Source organism: Lactuca saligna, chromosome 6 (genome assembly GCF_052625555.1).
Source record: "Lactuca saligna cultivar CGN05327 chromosome 6, ASM5262555v1, whole genome shotgun sequence".
NCBI classification, from domain to species: Eukaryota; Viridiplantae; Streptophyta; class Magnoliopsida; order Asterales; family Asteraceae; genus Lactuca; species Lactuca saligna.
The window spans coordinates 168,183,653-168,192,952 of record NC_136422.1 but is presented as its reverse complement, the minus strand read 5'-3'; the positions used below and the strand labels follow the sequence as shown (position 1 = coordinate 168,192,952).

General features: G+C 36.0%; 1 pseudogene; it reads left to right on the top strand.

Moving 5' to 3' along the window:
- The first annotated feature begins 645 nt into the window (after window positions 1–645).
- LOC145003114 (uncharacterized) lies at window positions 646–4,831 on the top strand (annotated as a pseudogene).
- The last annotated feature ends 4,469 nt before the right edge of the window (window positions 4,832–9,300 follow it).

The following is a 9,300-nucleotide window of genomic DNA, read 5'->3' as shown; positions in this document are numbered from 1 at the left end:
CGTATATTTATTGCGACGATTCTCTCTCGATCAGATCAAAGACCGCTCACTCTCTCCTTAGATCTACCGCGATTCTGATCCCCCTTCTCTGTAACACCCTCGTTTCCTTCCAGAAATCGAAGACCATTCTCTCTTGATCGTATCTTTATGGCGACGATTAGACACAATAATCTCAACATAAAATTGGTAACAGAACTTGTCTTCACCTCTACCCTACGCCATCTACAAGACTCCTCACATTTACAGACCCCAGTCCAGTTGCGCTTCTAGCCTTGGTCCTTTTTCTTCATCCGTTCAACAAATAAGGTGAACACGGCTTCTCATTTACAAACCCTAGTACATGAGCGCAAGGATTTGGTTCGACCAGTGGGTTGTATTGTTTTAGTTTAATTGACAGCTTAGGGCTAATCATGGTATGCTCAATTGTAATAATCTCAATGCAATTCTCTCTAGTTGAATTCTACTTTTTCTGTTTGTCTACATGAACTGCCTTGTAGTTTTTGATTTGTGTATGGTTTAGCAAACATCTTTGGGCTACCTATGGTCAATGGATATGTAATTTCAGTTTTAGGTTTAGACCTATGGTCTACTGTTCATGTTTAGGAGAATTTACCGTGTAAAATATGTTCAACTTATAACTATTACATGGTGTGTCTGCCTAACTTTTTGATATCAATACAGAATAACTCTCCATTTCCAAATGGAGGAGATTTAATGGCAGACCTTGAGGAGGCTTTGGTCAAACATCGATCTAATCACATAACAGGTTCTAAAATGGTAGAAACAAGGGAAAAACGGATCGAGAGCCACATCTAAAATCGTTTAACACAACTTGAAGGTTGCCATAAGAAGCATTTTTATTATACTTTAACATTGTAGAGAAATATTCAGATTGCTTGGTAATCTCTGTGTAGTTAAATGTAGTTTCTTTTTGGCAGCATAAACTTGATTTTTGCGTTTGGCCTATTTTCTTAATTACATTAAGGGTGCAAATTTGATTATGGGAGATTGATAGAAATCACCTTCATCGTTTCCATGTTCTTGCCTTTGGATTCAAGAATGCTTGATATCCTGTAATGGAATTGAGACCAGTCAACTCCAATATATTTATGTTATTTTCATTGTTTCTGGTTCCCCTTCTTGAAGAAGTTATTACTATGTTGATGGTTTAAAATCATAGTACATTGTATTTAAATGGAATTCTCCTTTCACAGAATTCGAATTGTTTTACCATAATCTTTGTAAGGAATTAAAGTCCTAATGCTCTGTAAACCAACACCCTAGACCTTTATTTGATGTCTTATACAATTCTACATGAATATTTACTGGCAGGTGAAGTTGTTTGTAGATATCATTTAACTTTACTCATTTGTTTTTTTTTATCATGAATTTAGAATTACCTTTAAGCAGAGGTGAAGACCTTCAGTCAAAGTGTTTGCTTGAACTCCATGAACTTAAGGTATATTGTAGTTTATAACATCTTGTTTTTCCATATTTTCTTTTGTATCTAAAGATTAACATTTAATGGGTTAAATGCAAGAAAAAACTATGTACTTTCGTCTATTTCCTTATCATAACATTCTACTTGCATCTTTTCTACTACAACATTGTACTTCAGTAGGGTTTGATGACTTAAGAATTCACTTGTAATTTAGTGTTTCTATAATACCCATAACCAATTATTTTAATAAATAGGGGGTCGTAGAGAAGATGATTGGACTTGCCCTAGCTATGGAAATGTGAATTTCTCTTTCAGGACAACATGCAATATGCGTAATTGTACACAACCTAGACCAGCAGATCATAATTCTGTAATTTCCACATTTTGTTTATATTTATACACCATTTAGCCCCTATTGTTTCATTTTAGTCCCCTCTTTATGTAACTTGCAACTTCTGTTACACTTGTACAACACTACAACTAATAGTTTTACTGTGTTGCAAAAAATCTGGTGGAAAGGCAATGCAGACCCCACAAGGGTATTCATCTGTTACTGCTGGTCATTACATTGGTTCTGGTGCACCTTCATCAATGTATATTGGTGTACAACCTTATGGCTCCTCTCTCTCTCTCTCTATGCCACCTCCTTATGATGTTCATGTTCCATCTGCTTATCATTATAGTTATGGAATTCACCTTTCTGGAGGCAGCAACCCCTATAGACCCCTCCCACCCCTACTCTGGTGGCTCAATCATAGGTACACTAAATATAATAACTTTTATTTTTCTCATTTTATAATTGTTATATATATATATATATATATATATATATATAGATATAGATATTTATAGTTGGTATGTATGGAGTACCTCCGATGATGGACCGATACTTGCCTTTGGGCCACACTCCAATGGTATGGTTGTATAAGTATTAAAATCTTTTTGTTATAAATTTATAATGAATTAACTGTTTTGACCCTTGAAAATTGATAGGGTCTACGACCTGGGTTTTATCCAGAAGCGAAAGCAAAGAAAGGTGTTGAAAACATTTTGTATGTTGATTTTATTTTTGGATGAACAGATGGCTAATGTTATTATTATTATTTTATATTTTAGATGGAAAAAGCGATAATGATTGGGTATGCCCTAATTGTGGAAATGTGAATTTCTCATTTAGGACAATTTGTAACATGAGAAAATGCAATACACCTAAGCGAGGATCTCAGGTATTTAATATTTTTTCTTTACACCTAGTTTCATCTTCTGTATTTCTTAAACAACAATTGACTAAATGTTATGATAAAACTTTTTTATTGTTTGAATTTGTTTCCAGGCTTCAAAGTCAGGAAAGAACTCCAGTAAGTTAAATTTTGTTTTTGGAAATCATAGCTTTGATATTCAGAAATCATAAACGATAATGTGTTTGTTTTCAGAAGGAGATATGCCTGATGGGAGCTGGAAGTGTGATCAATGTAACAACATAAACTATCCATTCAGAACAAAATGCAGTAGACAAAACTATGGTGCTGAAAAACCATCAGAATCTGGGAAATCCCCTTTAGAAGAAGCAGAAGAAAACGATCAGGTCTGTTTACTTTCATTTTCATCAAACTTATGTTGCTTAAAAATGTGTTTCTTTCCATTTACATTTTCTAATTCTATAAAACTTTTTTATAAGTGTAAAAGTCAAAAAAGCTATTAGCAGCTCTTTTTTTACTCCAGTCAGTCATCATCTCCCTTTGGTCATTTTAGCAAAGTTGTTGTTGAAGGGTATAGTCGTATTTTTTTAATCCACATTTATTTACTCATTTGTGGTTGTTGTGTCTTGTCAACTTTGCATCCAATAAAAAATATATTTACAAAAAAATGGTATTTGTGGTCGTTATGAAGAAGGTTGGTTGGATGTTTAAGTCTCAAGGTCTAAGTCAGAAAGAGATATCTAGTATGTGATTGATGTTATGAGAAAAGGAAACAAAATGAAATTTGTTCTGAAAATACATCAGCCGCGACGGTTGGCATAATCAAGGTTTGACATCTTCTAAAAAAATATTCTGAGCTCCTACTTTGTCCCATACCTGTTCAGCTGTTGTTGCTTTTCACTAATTGATTCTTTGCAGTTGTTAATCGGGCTCTTCAATTTGGATCCAACCCGAGTGTTTGACATTGTAAGTTCTACCCTTTCTGGTTGTTTTGACTTTGTATTGAAGTTGCAATAAATGAGGTACTTGAGTTGACTGTACTCACTGATTTAGGTATTGGAGTGTTTCAAACTTCATCCGGATAACAATGTCTTCTTGAACCTGATCCCTGTTTTCCCCAAGGTACAACACTTAAATATGCCCGATTAACGACTAAAAGGCTATTATAAGGGTGCATGATTCACAATATGTTCTCTCAAGGGATGAGATCTATAAAAGAATTGCAATCATTGGGCATGTTTGCTTGGTGTTGGAATTTAAGATTCCTTTCCATGGCTGGCGTGTTTGGTTGCCTTGCAAAAAAAAAAAATTAATTCCTTTGTTTTTAAAAGTTTCCTTATTTACTTTTAGGTCAGAATAAATTTGGGAAGTTACGTTTTGATTGGTGATCTCCCTTGGTGAAAATAGGTTAATTGGGGAAGTTTCCCCCAAGGTCAGAATAAATTTGCATGCATTATCTAAGCCTTTTTCTGAAAGGCTAATTGTACATTATCCAATCTCTTCTGTTCTGGGCATTTCTTGCAATCTAATGCTTTACAAATTCTTGGGTTCAAGTTCCAATATTATCAATGTTTGGACGTAAATAGTACCGTACCCTTTGGGATCTATCAGCTAACTGTAATATTGGTTAAAAAAGAATTTCTTGATCTTGATAGTATGTAATTATTCATTCATTCAGTCAGTCAGTTTTTGCTTTCAATAAATTTGTTTCCTTAAGAATCATACTGTTTCACCTAGGATAATAATGGGGACTAAGACTTATGTGGACATTTCAGTTGGTTATGGAAGAATCTTTGCTTTAGTACATCGTTGCTTTGCTTATCTTTTCTTTTTATCTCTTCAATGAAAGTTCCTGAATCTGGCTGAAGAGGTTTGTTATTTTTGTTGCTTTTTTAGTTGCTAATAATTTGGATATGTATTATTTGCAGCTTGCTAGGACATGCTATAACTTTTATCAGTCCACACCAACAAAGTTGGCTGGAGAAAACTACCTCCATTCAGGGCAGGTTAGTAGTTTCTCATGATGATGTGTTGTTTCTTGTGTAATTAAAAGATTTTAGGTTTCATATTTTTGATTGTGTGATTAATAAAAGTTTTTTGGTTTCAGCTAATGTTCAAGTCATTATTTGTCATCTACACTCGATGGACAACAACAATTTTTTTTGACATGGAGGATTTGTCTTTTACATGATATCTGAAACAAAGTGTCCCTTAATAGCAATGTAATAATAGGTTAGATAGTTAGGTATTGTATTTTATGCAATGGATTATATATTATTATTTGTATGACATTAAATTTTATGCAAAGCATTGTATTTTTTTGTATATGATATTTTATTTTCTATTATGAGACATTAAATACAAATTTAATTTGAAAATTGGTAAATCTATAAATAATATATTTTTTAAACATTTAAAATTATGATACGCAAATATGTATGTCATATTCATTTATGACATGGCCTTTCTTGACAGGGGCTTTCTTGATACGCATTGCGTGTCATTAACACGCGCGTCGTAAGGTTACGACACGCTAATGCGTGTCGTCTTCCTTTATGATAGGGCCTTTCTTGATACGCGTTGCGTGTCGTAAACGTGCGTCGTAATTGCGCGTCGTAAATGCGCGTCGTCTTTCTTTATGACAGGGCCTTCCTTGACGCACATTTGCACGTCGTCTGAGCCATTTACGACGCGCAATGAGCATCGTAAAAGGTTGTTTTTCTAGTAGTGATGCGGAGTTTTACCTATATGTTATGATCTTGGGATTTTTGACTTATGTTGAATATATGAAACAATGTGTTTTAAAATATTGTGAATTAAATTGTTTTTAAAATGTGAAAATTTGTTTGAAATTTTACGGCGTTACAACTGTCACCGCTACCCTTACCACCGCTATTAACGACCATATTCATATATGAATAGTCACTTGAGAATAGAAACATACTTTTTCATATATGAAAATACTTATATATCAATATATGAATATGCTTATTCATACATGAATAAGTATATACTTAATCATATATGAATATCCATCATCGTCACCAACACCTCGGCCACCCACCAACACCACCACCGCCACCACCACTGCCACTACCACCGTCATCGCCACCACCACCACCACCTTCGCCACCAACCACCACATTCATTGTAAAATCCCGACTCTCATATATTATATTTATATATATTTTTTTGGGATTGAATGAGTGACTCGACGAGTTGTGTGCCCGACTCATTGAGTAGAGTCGGATTGGTCACGTGGGTTTAATGATAAACTCGACGAGTTAGATAGCCGACTCATCGAGTTGGCGTTGTGTGAGAAAACCCTAAATCCTTGGGTCTGTGTCTTGTTTAAAGGGCCTTAAGACCTCATTTGCGCCTCCCTCATCACCCTTGAGCCTTGTGAAGAACCCTGACCGAGTTTTAGGTTGTTGTGTGAGAATGAGAGGCTATCTTAAGCATTTTGGTGCACCTTGAGAGAAGAAGACGAAAGCATCAAGGATTGGAGCAAGGAGGGACATTGGATCTAGAGGTTCTCAGTGGACAACTTCTGTTTGAGGTAAAAAGATGATATCTTGATCATTATTCTTGTGAGATCTTATTTTGGGGAGTTCTAGGGCTTTTCCCCATCCATCTTGTGTTATTGAGTCCATTGAGCATATCTTGAGGTTAAAACCTCAATAATTGTAGGAGGTCTTGTGAGCCCAGAGAACCAAGCTTTATGGAGCTAAAGGCAAGCCTATGAGCACCAAACCCATGTTGGAACTTGTATTGGCATTATGGAGCAAATATGTCATGCCTGAACGTAAAGATCGAAGCGTTACATGACATTCGAGCCTTATGAGACTAAATCTAGAGTTAGGAGTGGGAGATCTACCGTAAAGCGTCTGAATGAGAATACAAACTGAATGGACTCTCTAAGTCAATGAGCTAACTCGACGAGTCGGTTAGGGTTTGTCCCGATGAGTATGAACATGCTGTAACTCGGTGAGTTGACGGGTCAACTCGACGAGTTGAGTTGGACTTTAATGAGGTTCCTGAGGAATTGAGGGGACTTGACGAGTTGCAGAGATGCACTCGACGAGTTGGGTCAGCATGGACTGTTGACTCGAGTTTTGACTTATGTTGACTTTAGGGTTGGTCAAACACGAGTAGTGGAGACCGTGGAGGGGTAGAATGGTCTTTTACCCTTCCCAAGAGTTAGAGAGGGGATAGCACGAGTTTATTAAAAGTTGTGATTTTAAGTGTTAATTTGAGATGCGTGTTATAGTAGACGGTTCGAGGGGTACATATTTTCCTAACTTACTTACGAGATGAGTCCCCTCACTATACCTTACCTAGAGTGGTAATCTTTGTGTGACCGAAGGGTCTTGTATGCATTTATTGACTATTGTGTTATCCTACATTATGTATTTGTGAATTATGATGTGTATTATTTTGTGCTTACTGAGTTAGGATCGGAGGGTCTAAACCGAGTTGTGAGACCGAAGGGTCTTCACTAAGATACAAGACTGGAGGGTCCGAATCGAGTTGTGGGACTGGAGGGTCTCCACTGAGATACATTGACCGGAGGGTCTTATTTGAGTTATAGCCTCGAGTGGCTAATGTGATATGTGTGGTATTTTAGGGATCTCACTAAGCTTCGTGCTTACCGTGTTGTGTGATATGTGTTTTAGGTACTTCTCAGGATCGCGGAAAGGCACCAGTTTGATTATACACAGGAAAGAAAGAGTTACATCTTGAGGATCCTGAATTTTAATCAATCAATTATGGAGTTTGTATTTGATAATTTGATACTTGGGATTTTGAGAAATGTATTTATGAGAATTCTATGATTTTTAAATGGAATTTTTTGTTTGAAAATTTACGGTGTTACATTCATATATGAATAATCATGTGTGAATAGACACATACTTATTCATATATAAATATATATGTTTCGTCGTCCCGGTATACTGAAACGCTTAAGCGATGAATTTGAAATATGTGGCTTAGATTTGTTCTTGCGTTCTCGATTTCATAAAAGTTCTCATATATATATATATATATATATATATATATATATATATATATATATATATATATATATATATATATATCAATTAACAAAAGATAAAAGCCATGAATCAATTACCAAAAGATAAAAACCATGAATCATGTATCTTAAAATGTCATAATAAATTTATCAAATCGAAACTAATGTCAAAATCATATCAGAATATCATAGTCTATCTCCCAGGCTAAACTGTGGTGTGTACCATGCCATCATCCCGAGCCATTCCCTTTGCTAGCCGAGGTACCTGAAATCAAAAACTGAAAACTATAAGCACGAAGCTTACCGAGCTTATGACATCCCCATTTTCACGGCCAGAAAAAACCGCTTTGTTTTATAAAATCAGAGTAATCGTTTACAGAAAACGGTTGCGGAATTTGTTCCTAAAAGCATAAACAATATAAAATAGACCTTACAACAGTTATTTACAACTACTGATCTATAATCCAAAATCTCTCGTCAAGTCCACCAACTTATACTCTTGTGCCATTACCTGTAATGCAAAGAAAACTGAGTGGGTTAGGCTTGGGAGCCTGGTGAGCATATAGGGTTTTCAACCCACAATAATATAATTATTATATTTAATCATCAGACAATCAACCCAATTACCCATCCCAATTATCTTCTTTATTTCTTAAGGTTTTACCCTAAGAATCAACTATCCTTTATTCATTCGTTCCTAAGGATTCACCTAAGGAATTAGCTCAAAGTCCATTGCTGCCAAAGTTTATATATCAGGTACTAAATCCATAGCTATCAGGCTCTAACTCCATAGTCACCAAGGTTTATGTAACATGCGCTAACTCCATAGTCACCAAGGTTTATGTAACAGGCACTAACTCCATAGTCACCAAGGTTTATGTAACTGACGTTAACTCCATAGTCACCAAGGTTCACTTAACTGGCGCTAACTCCATAGTCGCCGGGGTTTACCTTGTTTATTGATAGTATTGGTTCCGAGACATCCTCTAGTGATACATATCAATGGGTTTTTAGAGTAAACCGGTTAACATCAAGTCCACAACACCTACAAGTTGCGTGTCTGTTAGTGTTCCACAAGAATGTCTAGAATAGTCCGTGGTTGTCATCCCTGCTCTGCTGAATGATGAGGGCCATCGTTTGGGTAAGGGTTTCACTCATTTTTCACCTGTCACCCTCATCTCATGATCTATATCATCTTTCGTGTCATCCTCAAACTAATCTTTCCTCACACACCAACTATTTCGTCTACCAATGTTCTACCTAACATATTTGTAGATATAAATTACATATATAGTTTAAATCATTTAAAAATATGTATAAAACATTCATTCAACAACCATCTCAACTAAACAAACAACGTGTAAACACATAGCACGTATTTCATAGCAAATACTTCATGTCTATGCGGTAGAAGAAAGTAACTACACACTCACTTGATTAGAGGATGCTCGGACAACACTACGGCTTGTAAAAGTAGTATTCTTAGGTAGATCTGGAAGATCTTCACACAACGGGCTTCTTGGAGGCAGAGCTTCAGCTCGGAAACTCTTTTCTTCTAGGGATCTTCGGGCTTCGGGACTTGCTTCGGGTCTCGGTATGATACTAGAGCTTCATGGGGGGGGGGG